The 20,170-nt window shown below is 47.9% G+C and overlaps 1 protein-coding gene and 1 long non-coding RNA gene across 6 annotated transcripts in view; one reads left to right on the top strand and one right to left on the bottom strand.

Annotated features, from left to right (window-relative positions):
* Positions 1–390: 390 nt before the first annotated feature.
* LOC132417739 (uncharacterized) lies at positions 391–2,569 on the bottom strand. The gene is made up of 3 exons (XR_011246360.1): positions 2,152–2,569; positions 1,249–1,807; positions 391–524 (listed from the first exon to the last, which is right to left on the bottom strand). It is a non-coding gene; the product is annotated as an uncharacterized lncRNA (long non-coding RNA).
* The window catches only part of PLEKHG3 (pleckstrin homology and RhoGEF domain containing G3), a 42,243-nt gene continuing 23,177 nt past the window's right edge, over positions 1,105–20,170 (top strand). For 4 of the 5 annotated variants that reach the window (XM_069540441.1, XM_069540439.1, XM_069540440.1 and 1 more), the window contains exon 1: positions 1,197–1,302. The gene's annotated coding sequence lies outside the window, so the exon portion shown is untranslated. Of the gene's footprint in view, positions 1,303–20,170 lie in introns of all 5 variants that reach the window. The other variant, XM_060004407.1, reaches the window with a different exon arrangement.

The raw sequence follows: 20,170 nt of genomic DNA, 5'->3' as shown, positions 1-20,170 counted from the left end.
CCTGGAGTAACTTTTTTTCTTTTCCTTTTTGGCTTTTTTTTTTTTTTTTTGCTTATTTTGTTTTTTAACGTGAATATTAGGCGTTTACTAGACACACTTACCTCTACTGGATGTCAAGTATACCCAGCGGTTCTGATGTCAGTGTCCCATCCCTCCTCCCATCCTGGGCTTCTCTTCCCCTGTCCTGTGCTGGGACAGCATCTTTTTTTCAGTACATTTATTGATGAATTACTTCGGGTTTTAAAGTTTATGCTCTTGCTCAAAACGCAGCCGATCCTTATTGAGTGTCCCTGTCGCGTCCTCAGCCCCTCACTTTCCAGGTGTGCACCTTTCGATGCCCACGTGATTACAGACAGACATAAAAACAGGAGACAGGTTCTCTTCGTTTTACCAAAATGGGTCCTTTATTTACACGGGTTTCTGCCTCTTGCTTCTCCCACCTAACAGTCTCGTGGTGGACTCCCTCCAAGTTATCGGCTTCTTCATCTCTTTCTTGTCAGCTTCTCGGAGGTTTGGATTTATATCTGTAAAGGGTCACGGGAACCGAATTTCGGTGAGGAATTCAAGACGTGAGTTTCTGGCTCAGAAAAGCCGAGGTGACCTGCTCTGGTAGGATCAGGACTCCCAAGTCCGATCCCAACTAAGGACTCACTTGGAAGCCCCCTTTCCTGTCCGTACAAAGGGGGCTGTTTTGGCCGTCCGGTGACCTCTTGGGAGGCAGTGATATCAGGTCTGTGACACCACTGTGTGTTCCCCCCCCACCCCCACCCCGTGCGTCTTTGTGTCTTAGCGCATCTAGGTTGCTCGGGGGCGGCTAGCGTTCGGCCGGGAGGACACCGCCGGGGCCGCGCGCTCGCCCCACCCGCGGGCGTTAATCATTAGCGGCGCGCAAGCCCCCCTCCCGCCGCCGCAGCCTTTACCCCGGGTTCCAGCTCGCAGCGCCGCGAGGTTGCCCCCGTCCCCCGCCGAGCCGCCAATCGCGGGATTCCAGTCGCTGGCCCGAGTCTCCACCCACTGGAAAAATTCCTGGTCCGCCCTCCCTGTCCCCTCCCGCGGCTGCTGCCGCTCTGCTCGGCCCCGACTTCCTGCCGGGCGCTGGAAGGCGCGCGCGGGCTGGGGTCCCCGGGGGCCGCGCTAGCAGCTGGCCGCGCCCCGGCCGCCAAGGGGCTGGCCGTGGGCGGGAGCGGCCGGCAGCCTCGGCCCCTTCCCGGAGCGACATTCAAACTCGCGCCCGCGTTGCGGCGGCACCTGGGTGGCTTCGCGCGCCGTGCGTTCTGGATCCAGCCGGGCGGCCGCTGCTCGGTGAGTGTTCGTCGGTTCTCCCCGCGTCCTCTGCGGGCGCAGCGGGCCGAGCGGCAGTGCCCGGAGTGGTTTTGAAGCTCTCGCCCTCCCGGGCACCCGCCCCAGCCCCCTGCGGGGTGAGGACTCGGCGCGGCAGAGAGGGGCCCGGGGCCGCGTGGGCTCCTCCCAGGGCGACCCTCCAGGCCGACGGCTGGAGCGCGGGAGGCTCGTGCAAGGAGACATTTTTCTGTCCTTTAGCCCCCACCCCGGAAACGAAAGGAGCGAATGCGCCCCGTGACTCCCAAGAGGCGCAGTTTGAAACCCGGGAAGCCCTCGAGGCGGCGCCCACCCGCGCCCACTGCGCGCTCTTTTGCCCGAGGGCTGGTCCTTGCCTCGGACTGTGGGCCCGGGAGGGGTGGACTCTTCTGGGGAAGGACCCGAGCCTCTGGTCCCGGGAGCCCAAAGGCGCCAGCAGCCTGTTCCGGGTTGGTGTCACACAGTACTCGCTCTGGGAATCTCACGCGTCCTGGAGGGATTAGAGTGGGTGCCAGCAGTGGGGTGTCGGGGAGCCGAAAGCACAGAAGCCACTGCCTGCCACTGCCTCCCTCGACCTCACCCACTCCCGAAACCGGTTTGGTCGATTTTCTCCTTATTCGCAGCCCTTTGGTTTGGAATGCTAGGAGGAGGCGTGCAAACTCGAAAATTTCAAGACGTTTTTAGGTAGCTACTTTTACTCTTTGGAGCTGCTTTTTAAAACAAAAGAAAGAACGGAGTGGGAAATGTAATGGTGGGAGGCTGGAGGGGTGTGGCCTGGGGTGGGGCGGTGTTATAGCGGCCACTGTAAGAGTTTCACCCTCGGGAGTCACTTGCCTGTCTCCTGTTCTGGGGCCCCCAGGAGGCGATCCGGATTGCATCGTCCTACAGGGAACCCTGGACAGGGGGTTCCCAGAGTCTCCTCAGCCCTGCCTCTGCACGCAGCTCAGTCACACCAACCTTGCTCAAAGAAATAATGAGGGAGAGTAATGACAGCCCCGAGGGCTCCCCACTGAGCATATTGCCGGCCTCCCTTAAGGCAAGTGCCTTTCTAGCCTCGCCTTTGCTGGACTGGGAGTGGAATCCTGAGTGACGTAGCTGGGAGTGACTTCACCCTAACCATTTCCAGCAGAAAACCTAGGGAGTAAGAACCCAAAAAAGGTGTACCCCTTCCCTCTGTTGTTCACCCTCTTCCCTGTGGGCCTGGGATGCCTCGTCTCATCTCCTGCTGTTAATACTCCTCTGTCTCTGCTGCCTGCACTCCCTTCCCAGAAGGCTGGGCAACCCCTTAGATCCCTGGATGTCTTGCTCTGGGGATGGGACAGGGAGTCTGCGTGGGGTAAACCAAGTCCTAGAAGCAGAGGAAGTGGTTTGCTTAAGAGCTGCCTTGGGCTTTTCTACTGCGTTTTATTAGAAGTGGCACACTGGGGAGAGTGGGAAGAGCACTGGCATGGGAGCCCAGCACAGGATTTTGCCTCCGCTTTAGTCCTGGCTCTACTGTATATGGCGTCAGATTTCTAGAGTCATCTGGGCTGGAAGGCACCTCCCATGTGCCTAGGCCATTTACACATGCAGGCAGCAGAGCCCAGAGATGTGACGTGACTGGAGCCTGGCTCCTGTTGGCCAAACAGGGACCAGAACTCAGATTTCCTCGTGGTCTAATCCATGCTTTTCCCAACGTGACCTGAGCAAGTCACATACTTTTTTCTGACTCAGTTTCCACATGAGTAGAGTTGGGGACTTGCCTGCTTTTCTTCACAGAGGCTGTGGTAAGGATCAAAGGAAGCCACATACATGGAAAGTGCTGCATAAACTCCTATACAAAATGAAGGGCTCACGGTGGCTAGGAGGGGCCCTCAAGAGCTTTACAATTTACTGGATACGTCCCATGTGTGCCACAAGGAGACGGTAGATACCAGGAGCCAATGGTGGATGTTTACACCCCTGGCCTGTAATAGCTCCAGGGTAAACATTTGCCTTACCAAATCCACAGCTCTCCCAGGGTCACTGTGTTTACCCTGGAGGTGGCCAAAGGCCATGGCCTGAGGGATGGCCAGGGCAGGAGGGGAAAAGGAGCTATGTTCCAGATGTATGGCTTGCCCCTTCACCTCCACTCTCCTCCTCGGAACCTTGTGAAGGCTCTGGTTCCAAGTCTGGGGGTTGCTACAAGCCCAGGCTGAGCACTGACTTTGGAGGGTTAATCAGGAGATCAACTAGCTATTCCCTGTTGTGTTGAGGGTTGAGGGGACTCTGGGCATTGGGAGGGTGCTGCCTTTGCAGCTGCACTGAAGGCTGTCTTCAGCTCCTCATTTGCCCCCCTCTCCCCATCCCAGGCTGCCACTCTGGCCCAGGCCGCTGCTCAGTCCTGCCTCTCTGGCCAGCTGCATGTCCATAGGCCTTTGTTTCAGGGTTGCAAGCCTGCCCTCCCCAGCAGAAGCCCTCAGGTTGGGGCCCTGGCAGCTGGAAATCACTCCTGCCAGCAGGAAGGCTTTACTGGAGTCCACAGGGGACCTGGCAGACCTTCATTTCCTCTTGTAGGCCCCAGCTGGAGCCCCCAGCTTGCCCCTGGCCAGATTCTCTCACCATCTTTTCTCATCTTTCCTCCCCTGAATGGATGGGTCATGCTCTTTCTCTTCCTACACTCACACTTCTTAGTTCTATTTTAAAGGATTCATTCATTCATTCAGCAGTTTTTTTGGCATCTACTATATATGAATGCTGGACGCAGAGGACACAGCAATGAACAAAATATACGACAGTCATTGACTTCATGGAGCTGGCTTCTGGTGGGGGGAAGCTGTCAATAAGCAAGACAGATAGTGGAAAGCAAGTTAATGATAAGCAGAGCAACATGATAGGGAGGGTGGATGTGAATTGTCATGGAGGGGGTGAGATGGCATTTTAGATGGGGTGGCCTGGGGCGCATCCCGAGGAAGGGCTATTTGATAATACCTGAAGGAGGAGTTTCCTTTCATCTCTGGTTTCCTTCCTTTTCTTTTCTTTTCTTTTTTTTTTTGCGGTACGAGGGCCTCTCACTGTTGTGGCCTCTCCCGTTGCGGAGCACAGGTTCCGGACGCGCAGGCTCAGCGGCCATGGCTCACGGGCCCAGCCGCTCCGCGGCATGTGGGATCTTCCCGAAGCAGGGCACGAACCCGTGTCCCCTGCATCGGCAGGTGGACTCTCAACCACTGCGCCACCAGGGAAGGCCCTCTGGTTTCTTTTCTTGTAACCCAGTTGAAGCAACTCACTGCAGGGCTTGACAGCTTACTAGCCCTGCGGTGCTAAACTCCTTTGAGCCTGTGTTTCTCACCAGTAAAATGGAGTTAGTCATCATACCTACCACATACGGCTTTGTGAGACTGAACAATGAGCTAACGTGTGTTAAAGGCTTAGCAGAGCCTACAGAGGTCATCAGTAAGTGATAATCTTTTATTTTGTTATTTCTCCAACCAAATTCTGCAGGGGTAGCCCAAGATATTTAATGCCATTCCTAAATGAAAAGCTTTCCGTTTGAAGAATTAGGCAAGTGGGGAATTAGAGGCAGGTGAAAATCGAAACCCTAGTTAGTGCAGACTTTCTAGTTGGTGGGGCTTTTCAGCCATATCCTAGATGCTCAGGGGTTGAGGATGTGGGCCTCCCAGGTGTGTGTGCTGCTTCCCCTGCTGACAGGGTGAACTGGGGGCAGCCCTGATTCTTCTCCCTTGCTCTGGAATTCCCCTTGCTTCCAAGCAGCCCTGGTGAATCACACCTTCGTTCCTGGCTTCTCTGTCTCACAGCTGGGAAGACTATCTGCCCCTCCCCCAACGTCCTGTAGATAAAGTACCCTCAGAGAGGGAGAGAAAGGGATGGTGAGAACGAGGGAGGGGCAGGGGAAAGCTGGGCAGATGGGTGGAGCTGTTTTAGGAGAGCCTGCAGAGGTGCAAGAGGATTCTGATGAAGGCCTAGAGGCAGCCCCAGAAAAGGTTTCAAGAAGTGTCCACCATGGACCAGAGTAACAGAATGGACAGGCACTATGATGCTCAGAGTCCGGCTGGACTCTGCTCAGCTCTGCACTGCTTCCACCCAGGCATTCTGAGGAGTCTCTTCCCCTCTCTGCTGGAACCGGGCCCTTAAAGGGAGGGACCTGATCTCAAAGCCTGCGGTCAAAAGCTGCGGTGAGCGGTTTCCTGGGGGCCTGGCCCTGGCTCAGGAAGCAGGGGTGGGTGGTGGAGGGCGGGTCCTGGGGGAGTGGTCATCAGCCAGACCACTCCCTCTAAGAGCCCTGTCACCATCCAGCAGGAGCTGGACAGCCGAGCGGGCCCTGTGGTGAAGGAGCTTCCCGGTGCCTGGAAACCAGGTAAAGCTAGATATAATATGGCTTCAGAGGAAGTGGTTGGGAAGGTCCAAACAGCCTCAGGCATTTTTATGATGTTGGGTGACCTCAAGTCAGAGGGGAATGAAAACTGGGTAGGGTCAACGAGCCTGTGGTCAGAAGGAGGAGGTACATCCAGAGATGCCGGCATCCCTCTGGGTGCTGGCTGTCTGGGATAAAGGCTGGCTTTGTCAACAGGGTCTCTGCTCTGTTCTTATTTTGATTAGCAGCTCTCTGAAGGCAGGGACTCTGAGTCATCTTTGTTCCCACATTGCATGGAGAACAGTGTAAAGTGTAATCAACAGGGCATGATGAGCTTGTGCTGGGGTCCCACCCTGAGGGCAGTCTGGGCTCGGTGATCTCATCTGCTCCAGTTTTTGTTCCATGGAGTTAGAGGAAGAAGTCAGTGGTGGGGGTCAAGCCTAGCCCTTGGTGGGTTGTTGCCATCTGGGAATGCCAGCCAAGGGAGAATGGGCTTTTTATAGTTCTCTTGCTGGCCTTTGGGGAGGGAGCCCTCCTGGCTTAAGCTCAAGGAGTGGATTTTTAAGGACTCTCAAATTCTGTTTCGTGCTGAGCAGACTCTGGGCCAACCACAGGACCTGAATGAGGTACAGATGGGCACAATGGTAACTGTGCCTGTAGCCTTTTGGGAGATAGAGTTGGAGGGTACTAGGGGTTGCTCTGATGGTTGCTGGAGTTTGGCTGAGACTGGAGGGAGAGATGCTACAGGAGTGAAGTCTATTTCACTATGGTAATGGGATCTCGGGAGGGAAGATGGGTTCTACAGGTACTGGAAGCTCTTAAAAAGTCGTATCCTTTACTCTCCAGGCCACAAGACTGTGTGTGTGTGTGTGTGTGTGTGTGTGTGTGTGTGTGTGTGTGTGTCTGTGCACATAAATCAGAGGTTCTTGACCGATAGATGTCAAGTGTTTATTGAAAGGAAAAGAGAACCAGTATTCTTGTGGTCTCTATCCTGTGCGTCGCTACATCCCCAGTGCTTGAGGCATAATAGGATTCAATAAATATTTGTTGAATAAGTAAAACCCTACTGTGTGATGAACCTTTAGGAATTAGAGAAATTTTCATGCTCTTCACAAATGTTCTAATCCTGTCTGGAAGTATCTAGGATAGAGTATAATATTCTAAGAAGTTGAACCTGTGGTCAGCTGCTCTGGCACAGGGGCAGGCAGCTCTGTATTCCTCCAGCCTGGGCAAGTGAAAGGGTGCCTGGGGTCACTGGGACCAGTCCTCCTGGGCCTGCTGAGAGTTTGCCCCCATGAATGTTGTGTCCAAAGTGGATGGTAGGGTGTGCTTATAGTCTAGAATATAGTTCATTCCATAATATGTCCTATAATATCCCATAACACGTCTCCTACCCTATTCAGGACATGGCCACCCAGTAGCCTTGCTTATCTGCATGGAGCCAAGAAGGTCTCCAGATGAGCCAGGACTCAAGTTCCTGCATTTTTTTCACACCAGCTCCCTAAGACCCTGTTTAACTCTTTTTTTTAAAATACATTTATTTTATTTATTTATTTTTGACTGCCTTGGATCATTGTTGCTGAGCGCGGGCTTTCTCTAGTTGCGGTGAGTGGGGGCTACTACTCTTCGTTGTGGTGCGCGGGCTTCTCATTGCGGTGGCTTCTCGTTGCGGAGCATGGGCGCTAGGCGCATGGGCTTCAGTACCTGTGGCGCGTGGCCTCAGTAGTTGTGGCGCACGGGCTTAGTTGCTCTGCGGCATGTGGGATCTTCCCGGACCAGGGCGCGAACCTGTGTCCCCTGCCTTGACGGGTGGATTCTTAACCACTGTGCCACCAGGGAAGCCCTGTTTAACTCTTATATAGGAGTTGTGTCATCCTATTTCCAAGCCCGCAACTGAAAGGAAGCAGCAAAGGAGAGTGTAAAGAGACCAGCATAGAGAGGAAAAATGACCACAGTGCAACTGAGAGTTGACACTGAGAGTGGACAGAGATCAAGACACTATGCAAAGCAAGCACGAGCGTAAGAGCCGGGGGTCATTTATTTAGGGGGAATGGCTTGGCACGCCTTGGCCCTTGGGGGGATCATTATTTTGATAATTGATGCTTTGCTGGTAATTGTGACCCTGAGTCATCAAGAAAAGGTTAAATGTTGTTCCCTTGACTGTTTAGGAAGGCAGGGAAGGAAGTGTGTAACATGTTTTTAAAAGATGTCCCAGTCAGATAGACTAAAAGTTTTAAAAGTGTTGACACTTAGGTAATATCACTAGTCCTCTCAACAAGGCAAAAAATAAGTGGTGGTACCCTCAACTACAGATAAGGAAACTGAGTCCACCCCCACACACAGGTAGGTAACTTTTCTGAGGTCTCTCAGCTAAGACTTGGCAGGGATGAGGTCTGAACTTCTAAATGACTCTGGAGCACGTGCACTGAACTCTACCCCAGACTGTTTGGAAACCGGGCACACTCTTGAAAACATGGCTCTTGGACAGCTCTCTCTGCAGGGGTTCCGGCTAGTCAAGGTTTTACTGTGTTACTGTGGAGCCAGGATGGACCCAAACTTAATTCAGCTCCACCCATAGCAGACTGCCAGTTATCCTAAAGGACGCTTGCCTCAGTGGAAACAAGAATGCCTTTAATACATTTACATTTTAAGCACCTGCCTGGGTGCCACACAACACTTGCTGAGGCCAGAAAGTGATAGGGAGGAGCTGCAATTTCAAAAATCCCAGGCCTCTTTCCGTCAGGAGCTTTTGTTCCTTTGTTTTGGTTCTGGACGCTGCTGAAAGATGCTGTGCTGTGCAGTCTCGGTGCTGGTTGTTCCAGTCTGTCTCCAGGGTGGCGGGGCCCGCCCCTGTGTAGGAACCCCTACCCCCATGTTCCCACCATCCAGATCTGGCAAATGGTAATTTTATCCTATTTACTTCTCTCATTTTTTATAGAGATAGAATGTTACAGATGCAAATGAAGCTTTCTTTTTCTTCCTAATAGCTTTCTCTTCCCTCCTTTCCGCCCCAGAAGTAACATTCTCTTGAATATGGTGTTTATCATTTCTATGAATGTTTTTATACTTTTTACTGTTGTCTCTAAGTAATTTATAGTTTCATGTTGTTTTAATTTTGACTTGTATAGCATCATGTTGAATGAACATTGTTGTCTAGATTTACCCATGTTGAAATATTTAAATCTAGTTTATTCGGTGAACTGTTATATGGTTTCTATTGCATATTACAATTCCCTTATGGACAGACATTTAGGTTGATTCCATTTTCTCACCTCTCTGAGTAATAACTGTATTTATCATCCATGTGCCAGTCTTCTCTACCATATGTATCAGTGGTGGGATTACTGGGTTATAAATTTTGCTTTTCAAGATACGGTCAAATCATGTCCCTGAGTGATTTGTAACCAATTTATGTTGTTACCAGAAACATGAGTGCCCCTATTTCACTAATATTGGGATTGTGTCTTGCAATCTGGTAGATGTAAAACGGTATTTTAAAATTAATTTATAAATTGTTTTTTTAAATAAGCGCTTTTGATTAAAGATAGGGATGAGCACTTTTCATGTTTATTGGCTAGCCATGTTTATTATTCTGTGAGGCTTTGCCCTTTACGTTAAAAAAATAAATTTTAACCAGGTAATGTATCTATATGATTCAGACCTTGAAAGGTAATACAGTGAAAAGTCTCCAGCGTCTGTTCCCTTGCTCCCAGCTCCCCACCCTGTGACAAGTTAGAGGTTCCTGATACTTTTTCAGAGTTTTAATTGCCATTTTCTTTTTCTTGTTGATTTTTAGGAGTTAAAAAGTATATATATATTTATGTATGCTAAATAAATGATAATAAATAATCTTTTATAGGTTATATTCATTACATATAGCTCTGGATTGTCTTAACCTTATTAATGCCATTTTTCATAGGGAAGTTTTAATTTTAATGTTGCGAGATTTGCCAGTCTTTTGTTCATACTTTCTGCGTCTTATTCAAGAAATCTTTTCCTACTCTGATTTTACAGAAACATATTTAGTCTATTTTCTTTTTAAATTTTGCTTCCACACTTACATTTTAAATTCACCTGGAATGTATTTCTTTTATGTGACAATGGTTCTCAACTCTGGCTACGTAGGAAAGCCTCATGAGGAGCTTTTTAAGAAAGTACGATTGTCTGAGCCTCATTTCAGATCAGACCCATAAAATTAAAATATCTCAGGGTGGAGCCTAGGCGTGGCTATGAAATGCCCCAGGTGACTTTTATGTCCAGCCAAGGTTGAGAACCACTCAACCCTGTAAGATGGAACTGATTTTATTTTTTCCAGAGCAATAGCCAATTTTTCCAGTACTAGTTACTGAACAGTCTATGCTTTTCCTGCTGACTTGTTACTGTTAAGATTTGATTGATAACTTTATTGAGATATAGTTCACATATCTTAAATTCACCCATGTAGAGTGGTTTTTAGTATATGTTCAGAGTTGTGCAACCACCCCTGCTATCTCCACATCTTTTTTTTTTTGGTCGGGGGACCCTGTTGCTTGGCTTGTGGGATCCTCGTTCCCCAACCGGGGATCAAACCTGGGCCCTCAGCAGTGAGAGCTCGGAGTCCTAACCCCTGGACCTCCAGGGAATTCTCTCCACTATGTAATCTTAAACCATTTTTATTACCCCTAAAAGAAGCCCTGTATCTTTAGTAATCATTTCCTATTTCCTCCATCCCCTAGCCCCAGGCAATCACTAATCTACTTTTATCTCTCTAGATTTGCCTATTCTGGACATTTTACGTAATGAGTTCATACAATATATAGTTCTATTGACTAGCCTTTTCCATTTAATGTAATGTTTTCGAGTCATCCCTGTTGTGGCATGTTATCAGTTCTTCATTCTTTTTTATTGCCAAATAATATTCCATTGTATGGGTATACTACATTTTATTTATCCATTCATCAGTTGATGGACATTCTAGCTGTTTCCACTTTTTGGTATTATAAATAATGCTGCTATGAACAGTTGTGTACAACTTTTTGTACTCAGCATACAGATCCCCTAGCTTCTATATGACCTATGGGGAGATGATTATTTACAAGTTAACTTTTTGAGGAATCGCTACATTGTTTTCCAAATAGGCTACACTATTTTACATTTTTTTTTTTTTTTTTTGCGGTATGCAGGCCTCGCACTGTTGTGGCCTCTCCCGTTGCGGAGCGCAGGCTCAGCGGCCATGGCTCACGGGCCCAGCCGCTCTGCGGCATGTGGGATCTTCCCGGACCGGGGCACGAACCCGTGTCCCCTGCATCGGCAGGCGGACTCTCAACCACTGCGCCGCCAGGGAAGCCCTATTGTACATTCTTACCAGCAATGTGCAAGGGTTGTAATTTCTCCTCATCCTCACCATTACTTGTTATTGAACATGGTTTTAATTTTAACCATCCTAGAGTGAGTAGGAAGTAGATTTAGTTGTGGTCTTGGTTTGCATTTCCCTAATGATTAATGATATTGAGCATCTTTTCTTGTGCTTATTGGCCATTTATATATGTTTTTTGGAGAAATATCTATTCAAATTTTTGCCCATTTAAAAAAATTTTTATTGTTGAGTTGTAAGTGTTCTTTATATAGTCTGGATACAAGTCTATTATCAGATTTACAAATATTTTCTCCCATTCTGTGATTTGTCTTTTCACTTTCTTTTTTCTCTCTTTTAAAAATTTTAATTTAAAAATTTAAAAAACTTGAGGTGTAATTGATATGTCATTATTGGTTTCAGGTGTACAACTTAATGATTCCATCAATATTTGTATACATTGTGAAATGATCTAGTCCACTTTCTTTATAGTGCCCTTTGAAACACAAGTTTTAAATTTTGATGAAGTCCAATTATCTATTTTTGTTTTGTTTTGTTGCTTGTGCTTTTGCTATTGTATCTGAGAAACCGTTGCTCACCCAAGTTCACAAAAATTTACCCCTATATTTTCTTCTAAGAGTTTTATAGTTTTAGCTCTTATATTCAGGTCTATGATTCATTTTGACTTAATTTTTGTGTATGGTATGAACTAGATATCAAATTCATTCTTTTGCATGTGAATATACAGTTGTCCTAGCACCGTTTGTTGAAAAGACGATTCTTTTCCTATTGAATGGTTTTGGTACCCTTAATGAAAATCAATTGACTGTAAATGTGAGGTTTTATTTCTGTACTCTCAATTCTGTTGCATTAATCTATATGTGTATCTTTATGCCTTGGTAACTATAGCTTTGTAGTCGTTTTTGTGTGTGTGTGTGTGTGTGTGTGTGTGTGTGTGTGTGTGTTACGCGGACCTCTCACTGTTGTGGCCTCTTCCATTGTGGAGCACAGGCTCCGGATGCGCAGGCTCAGTGGCCATGGCTCACGCGCCCAGCCGCTCCGCAGCATGTGGGATCTTCCCGGACCGGGGCACGAACCCGTGTCCCCTGCATCGGCAGGCGGACTCTCAACCACTGCGCCACCCGGGAAGCCCTGTAGTCGGTTTTGAAATTGGGAACTGTGAGTCTTCCAACTTTGTTCTTTTTCAAGATTGTTTTTCTGGCTCCCTTGCTTTTCCATACAAATTTTATGATTAGCTTGTCAATTTCTACAAAAATACCACCTAGAATTTTGAAAGAGATTGGATTGAGTCTGTAGATCAATTTTGCTAACTTTAAGAATGTTAAGTGTTCTGATCCATGAACATGGGATGTCCTTCTATTTATTCAGGTCTTTAGTTTCTTTCAATAGTTTCCAGTATACAAGTCTTACACTCCTTTTGTTAAATATATTCCAAAGTTTTTAATGCTTTTGCTGATGTTATAAATGAGATTGTTTTGTTTCTTAGTTGCATTGGGGGGGTGGGGTGGGCTGTACCATGCAGTTTGCAGGATCCTAGTTCCCCAACCAGGGATTGAACCTGCTCCCTTGGCAGTGAAAGCGTGGAGTCCCAACTACTGGACTGCCAGGGAATTCCCCTTAATTGCATTTTTTGGATTGTGCACTACTAGTATACAGGAGTAGAAACGATTTTTTGTGTATTGATCTTGTATCCTGCCATCTTACTGGACTCTTTCATTAGTTCTAATCATTTTGTTAGTGGATTCCTTAGGATTTGCTATATATAAGATCATGTCATTTATGAATACAGATAGTTTTACCTCTTTTTTTTCGATCTGAATGTCTTTTATTTCTTTTTCTTGCCTAATTTTCATGGCTAGAATCCAGTACAGTGTTGAATAGAAGTATCATGAGGGGACATTCTTGTCTTATTCCTAATCTTGGGAAAGCATTCCTTCTTTCTCCATTAAGATGAAACGCCTGTGGGGTTTTTTGTAGATGTTCTTTGTAAGACTGGGGATGTTCCCTTCTGTTCCTAGTTTGTGTGGTGTTTTTATCATGGAAGGGTGTCAGATTTTGTCAAATGTTTTTTCTGGGTCTATTGAGGTGATCAGGTGGTTTTTATATTTTATTCTATTAATATTTAAAATTATATTAATTGATTTTTGGATGTTAACCCAATCTTGCATTTCTGGGATAAATTCACATGGTCATAGTGTATACTCCTTTTTATATGTTGCTGGATTCAGTTTGTTAGTATTTTGTTGAGGATATTTACAGCCACACTTATAAGGGATGTTGGACTGTAGCTGGTTTTTTTTCTTGTGATATCTTGTTTGGTCTTGATAACAGGCCTCATAGAATGAGTTAAGTGTCCCTTTCTCTACTGTTTTTTGGAGGAGTTTGTGAAGAATTGCTATTTATTCTTTAAATGTTTGGTAAATTCACTAGTGAAGCCATCTAGTTCTGAGCTTTTCTTTATTGGAAGTTTAAAAATTATTAATTCAGTCTCTTATTAACAGATCTCTTCAGATTTTCTGTTTCTTCCTGAGTCAGTCATTGGCTTATGTCATTCTAAGGATTTGTCTAGGAATTTCATCTAACTTATTTAATTCATTGGCATAGAGTTGTTCATGGTATTTCCTTATAATCCTTTAAGATGTTCTTTTTTGTCTTTGATGTTCTGCATTTATACTATGGATGATGTGTCTAAATGTGAACTTCTTTTAAATTTAACTTAGTTGTGCTTTCAATATGAGGACAAATGCTTTATGTTCAGTTCTGGAAAATTCATATACATTCTGTCTTTGAAAATTGCCTCTCCCCTATTCTTTCCTTTTTCTTCCTATAGAACTCTATGGACCTCTGTCTCTTAATGTTTATATTTTCTTATTCTTTGCATCTACTTCAGGATAATTTCTTCAGTTTTTTTTTCCATTTCACTAATTCTTTCTTTAGCTGTATTTGATTTTCTGTTGAACGTACCTATTGGGTTTGAAATGTCAATATTGTATACAATTCACCCGTGAAAAATCTGGGTTTGAACTGCGTGGGTCCACTTACATGTGGATCTTTTTCAATAAATATGTACTACAATACTACACAATCCGCAGCTTGTTGAATCCGCGGATGCAGAACTGTGGATACAGAGGGCTGACTGTAAAGTTATATGCAGATTTTCTACTGTGTGAGGGGTTGGTGCCCCTAAGCCCCATGTTGTTCAAAGGTCAACTGTATTTTATTTCCATTCAGTACTTTTTCAAAGTCTTTTTCAGATTTTTCTTTTATTTCTAGCTTTTGGAGTACCAGTATGTTCCCTCTTCTGACTCGCTTGTCATGGTTTGTTTTATTGTGTGGTTTGTAATTTTTATACTGATCTCCTCTTCATTGGGTTGCAAAGAGTGGGATGCTTAAAAGCAAGGTATTTTGGAGGTCTGCACTTATTGTGATGATGAGGTCCAGGACATATCAAATGTGTGGGTGAGTGGCTGAGGTGAGGTAGAGGAAAAGACTGGCAGAGGAACTTTGCATGTCTGGCTGCTTCCTGTCATACAGGTCTCTGCCAAAGAGTCACCTTTTCAGAGCCTTCCCAGGCCTCCCTAAATGTCTCCAGCCCCCAGTCCTACTGCCTTTCTTCTGTTTTATCTTATCACTGTTAACGCATCTCTATTCAGAAATATATTAGCTATTTGTCTATCTTTTGTGACCTTCCTCCATATTGGAATGTAAGCTCCATGATCATAAGGATTTGTCTTTTTTTTTTTTTTTTGGCCACCCCACGTGGCATGTGGGATCCTAGTTCCCTAACCAGGAATTGAACCCGTGCCCTCTGCATTGGAAGCACCAGAGTCTTAACCACTGGACCGCTGGGGAAGTCCCCAGTAAGGATTTGTCTTATTCACTGCTACGTCCCCAGCACCTGGCATGTGGTTTATACTGTCCATAAATTTGAGTGAGCTTGAGTAGTCCTGTTTTTAGATGGAAGTCATCTGAGCCCCGATGCCGCAACTTTCAGCTGGGCTGAGTCTGACCAGGCAGCAGAGGTGAACAGTTTGCCTCTTCATCCCCAAACCTTTTTCTGGACCTCCACTGGAGATGTCTTCTTATCCCATTATAAGAGCCCAGAAAATACTATCCATCCTGCGTGCTTCAGCCTTCTTCTGGCATGAGTTCCACAGCTGCTAAAATCAGTAGTAGGGATTTGAGTGCCAGAAGCCCTGGGGGAAGAAAATGCACAAAACCCTGGGAAGATCTGGTCCTTACCTTTAGGAGGCTGTGATTGAGTTAAGAAGACATCACACCAGAAAATAGGTTAGGACGCTTGCCCACTCAGTGAGTCTGCTGTGTAGATTAGCGCTTCTGCTATGAGCTTTCGGTAGAGAAGGCAATCTGCGTGCTGGCCCCTGGGTCACATGCCGTCACATAAGTGGTTTCTGGAGGGATCTATTTGCAAGTTACGAATTCCCAGGTGACTCCATTTTGGCCTCCTTCTGAGGTTGCCCCATGCTGTAGGAACTTGGTCTGAGCATCATAGTGTTACTTGTAAAAGGGCAGAAAGTGCCTGCGGGCGTGCCCGTGATGTGGGCTAAGGATGGCACCTTTCCATTCGTCTTTGGCTGTACCTCTTGGCCCCGTTGGTTTTGGGGTTGGGGAATGGTGACAAGCACTGGAATTCCAGCAAACCCTGGCTTTCCCACTTGCCTTGCTGCACAGCTTTCGGTGAGTGAGTAAGTGGCTCTGCCTCATATGGTTATGGTAAGGAGAGTTCCTAGAGAATGTGTTCATTAGCACAATGCCTGCTACACCCTAAGAAAATGCTAGTAGATATTATTCCAGGCCGGCACCTTGGGAGCCACTTGTGCCTCAGTTTCCTGATCTGTAAAACGGGGAAATAATACCGAATCCTTGCCTGCCGCCCCTCCCCTCTGCCCCTGGCTGTTGTAAGGGTTAATATTCTCAGGCTCTGAGGTCCTGGGGTGAGGGAGGAGCTGCATAAATGGGTTATTGTTGTGCTGCTGAATGATCTGGCTTTGTTCAAGTGTCTTCAGTATTTGACTTCCTGCAGTTAATGTCCCCTGACTTTAATTGCTATAGATATTTGCATGTCCTCAGCGGCTGGCGGCTCTCACCTGCCCGCCTGTGACCTGGGTCCTCACCCAGCCAGGGACCTGCTGAGTTGGGGTGGGAAGCTCCATTTCCTCTGTTAGGGGCCCCCCAGGAGTCAGGAATGAAAGAAATGCAGAAAGTATGACCCACACGCGCAACTGATTCTGAATAGGACGTTTATTGAAGAGGTTTTGCAGGAGGCGGCGGGCGCTTTAATTCCCAAGGCTGTTGGTGGCAGCTCTGTGCTCGCCCCAAGCCTGTTAACTGCTTGACTGCTGGTGCTTAGGGAGAATGGAGCTCCCCGGCCCCACGCGGCTCTCCTGGTGCTCGGACGGGAGCCCTTTGGAGAAAAGCGGTAGGTGCCGGGCTGGGCCAGGCCATGGGGTGTGAGTGGGGCATGACCAGGACTATCCCAACTCCAGGCCTCCAAGTCTTGCCAAACTCTTGTGAAAAATCTGGCTGGCCACAGGCTTTGGGGCAAAAGGTAAATGTCTCCCTTGGGGCTTCAGAAACTAAGGATGGGTGTAGAAGAGTTGGTCTCTTTTTAATCCTGTCCTGGCTTCTTCCAGTGGATTTGTCCATCGAGGCCCGGTAAGAGCAAGATAATCCTGTGTTCCTCTTAGAGGCGATTGCAAGTGGTTCTGCAAGGGGCTTCGGAGGCGCTTCTGATCTCTGAACACTCGGAGTTGTGTGGTGAGAGAACTGGGCTGTTCCTAGAGGGACCCAGCACGTACTGGGAAAAGCAGAGTTGATCTCCCATTTCTTCCTGAAGTTTCCTTTTCTCAGAATCCACAGAGGGTGGTTATTTTGGATAAAATCAAGGGCTGGCAGTGGAGCAGGTGAAAGGAAGTTCTTCCCCACCCACCCTGTCTTTTCCCTGGTGCCCAGGCCGGGGCAGTGCCCACCACTTGCAGAGCTCTGGGCTGCAGGAGCAGGGAGGTCAGGGGGCAGATTGCCACTCTGCTTCGGCTTGACTTTCAGCCCTGAATCAAGGCCTGGATTTTCCAGGAGCAGGACTCTGCTGCCTGGGCCATGCCACTCCATGCCATGTGTGTACCCGCTCGTCCAAGAATCTGGGGTTTGGTGACAGCTGCCCCCCCCGTCTGAAGTCTGGTCTGTGTAACCTCTCAGCTGAGGGAGAAAGCTGCTCTCCTCCCACCAGGGAACTGGTTGGATGAGTTTTCTCGGGCCTCCCTGGTTGAGGCCCCTTAGAAGGGAAGGCAGGGACCTGGGGGGGTGGGGGCAGGTGCTGTGGGGTGGAGAGGGGCCCTCTCCTCTCCCTCTCTCCTGCAGTGGGATAGGGATCCCTGGGGGACAGGGTGGTGCAGGAGGCCCTGCTCTCCAAAGGGCTGGCTGCCTTTGAGAATTGACCTTGTGTGAGACTATAAGCTCTGACTTGGAAAATCCACTTTCCTAACATGTCTGGGTCGGGTGCCGGGCTCAAGGTCAGCATCCAGGGCAAAGAGGAGGTGTTGGTTGGAGCTCTTCTCTTGCTGTTGTGCCCGAGTGCCAGGGAGGACCAGGGTGCATGACTGATGGTAGCAGTTCATTAAAAGGGGGCTGCTCACGTTTACGCACTTTTCCGGGTCTGGGTGCTCTTGCTTGGAATTGGAGACCAAGGTGCGTTTGGGGGAGCCTCCCTAATTCTCATTTGCTTGGGGAGGGAAGGTGAGACTTTGGGGAAGGGAAAAACCGTCAGGTGGTAAGCTGTACACTGACTGCTCCCCCAGGCCAGCTGGGAGCTGCTGTTCTAGAATCACAGTGGGAGATTCCCTCTGGTTAAGCCCTGGTATCTCAGTTCCTAGACTTGGCGTTCTCCCCCTGCTTTTAGGAGCATTGCATTTATGTGTAGGTTCATATCTCCACATTTATTGGGGGCCTCGTTTCTTCCCCCTTCACAGGGGTTGGGATAGGTGTCATACTTCTTTCTAGCATATGTTCCCTGACTGTCTCTTTCCTCCTTGAAGCTCTCTGTAAACAGTCAGCACCTTCTTGGGCCTCGGGATTCTTCATGAACACACTGGCTGTATAGATCCCTGAGGCCATAGCCCCACCTGGCGGTCTGTACCTTTTTAGGGCAGTTTCTCACACCTTGTCTCCTGGAGTCTCGGTGGTGGTTCTTCCAGGCCTGGCCTGGGTGTGCCCTTCCCCACAGTTCCTTCGGTCTGTCCTCGGCCTGCCTTCCAGCCTCGCCACTTGCTGCCAGACGCCCCAGGTCCTTGAGTGGTCCAGGTCCTTTCGGGACCCCACTGTCCCATGCTGCCACCCTTGCACCAGATGCCCTCAGAGCTCTTCTTCACCTGGCAGAAGCTTACTTATCAGTCAAGACTCAGCTAAAACTTCACCTCCTTTAAAGCTGCCGGGTCCCCCAGGTGGCATTTGCTACTCCCGCTTCTGTCAGCGGAGTTTATGTGTACTCCTGTTTCAGCACTTGAGGCACTGCTTTGTGGATAATCTGTTGATGTAACTATTTTTTAAATTATGATTTTGTTATTATTATTATTACTTTTTTTGGTACTGTGTGGCTTGTGGGATTTTAGTTCCCTGACCAGGGATTGAACCTGGGCAGTGAGAGTGCAGAGTCCTAACCACTGGACTGCCAGGGAATTCCCCAGATATGACTATTTTTCCTTCTAGAATTCTCTTCCTCAAAGATAGAGGGGCAGTGTCTTATTCCTTTCAATATCCCTAGGGCCTAGCATCATGCTTGGAAGTGTTGAGTGATTCCCAGACTGGAGGCTGTCTTGACCTCCCACATGGCTCCAACACCACCCTCTACTTCCTTTTGTTATTATTATGTGGGATCTTAATTCCCCAACCGTGGATCGAACCTTGCCCCCTGCAGTGGAAGCACGGAGTCTTAACCACTGGACCAGCAGGGAAGTCCCTGCTTTCTTTTGTTATTGATGTGCTTGTCTCGTTTCTCCTGGTAGAATATCAGCTCCTGGGAGTGGGCTCTGTGGGTGATTCATTTCTGTGTCACCCACAAGGCTGCAATGTCCTTGTGCAAAGTAGATACTTGAATCTATGGTTCAGTGAATTCTGAAGCTTATGACTTGGGACGGGCCAGCAGTGCTAATCCCTAAATGAGCGGTAGACCCTGTGGTACAGGTGGCTCACTGCCCTGCTCCCTGTCGTCCAGCGAGTTAGGAGCAGAGCTAGCCCTGGTTTTGAGCTGTGCTGGCTGGAGTCCCAGGGCTGTTCATACACATTCTGCTGCTTTGCCCTCTTTGATATTCCCTGTGACTTAGGAAATGGGGCTTTCCCCAGTACCTTATGTCTTTGTGACGTGCTGGCTCTCCCATATGTCCACCCTGGAGATGGACTGTGTTTTTTCTTTAAAACCCAAGGACCAGTGTCAAGGATGGTTTCTACTGATCACTTCTTTGTGCTTTTGCTGCCTCGCATCACCTTCCATTCTGTTCCTCCTCAGGCCTGTTGTGCCCCATGGCTTTGTTCCCCTCCTAGCTGAACATGCCGGTCTCTACCTGTGGAACCCTGAGGAATGTGCCCTGCCTGCTACAGCAAAGGACTGTGACTCATACTTCATCCTCTGGTTTGACCTTCTGTGGGGCATAGATATCAGACTTTTTCCTTTCCAGCCTAATTGCTTTATGTTTGCCCTTATAATATCATGGTCCGAATGTATGTTGGGATCATAGATGATGGATGATTGGTGGGGTGAGTGGGGAGGGGAGGGTTAGGTCATGCTGGTTCACCAGGTTTAACCCATATCTTTACTATTGATTTGAGATGTAGGTCAACTTTTCTAGGCACACGTCAGAAAAATCTCTTGTCCTGGTGCCGTGGAGCAAATAGTGATTCATCCATCGTCCTCATCGCTCCCATTTATGGGGGGTTTACTGTGTGTCAGTTGTACAAATTGCTCTACTTGTATCATCTCAATCTTGGAGACCAGCGAGGTTGGTAGTACTGCTGTGCTCATTTTACAGGTGAGGAACTTGAAGCTTGGTCAGGTCAAGTGACCTGCCCAAGGCCACACACAGCCAGCAGAACGGAGGAGCTGAGGTTTAAACCACATCTGCCTGACTGCAATGCCTGTGAATCCGTTTAGTGCATTTAAC

This window comes from Delphinus delphis, chromosome 2, assembly GCF_949987515.2.
Source record: "Delphinus delphis chromosome 2, mDelDel1.2, whole genome shotgun sequence".
Lineage (NCBI taxonomy): Eukaryota > Metazoa > Chordata > Mammalia > Artiodactyla > Delphinidae > Delphinus > Delphinus delphis.
Note: the sequence above shows the minus strand (reverse complement) of the source record. Positions and strands in the feature narration are given on the sequence as shown.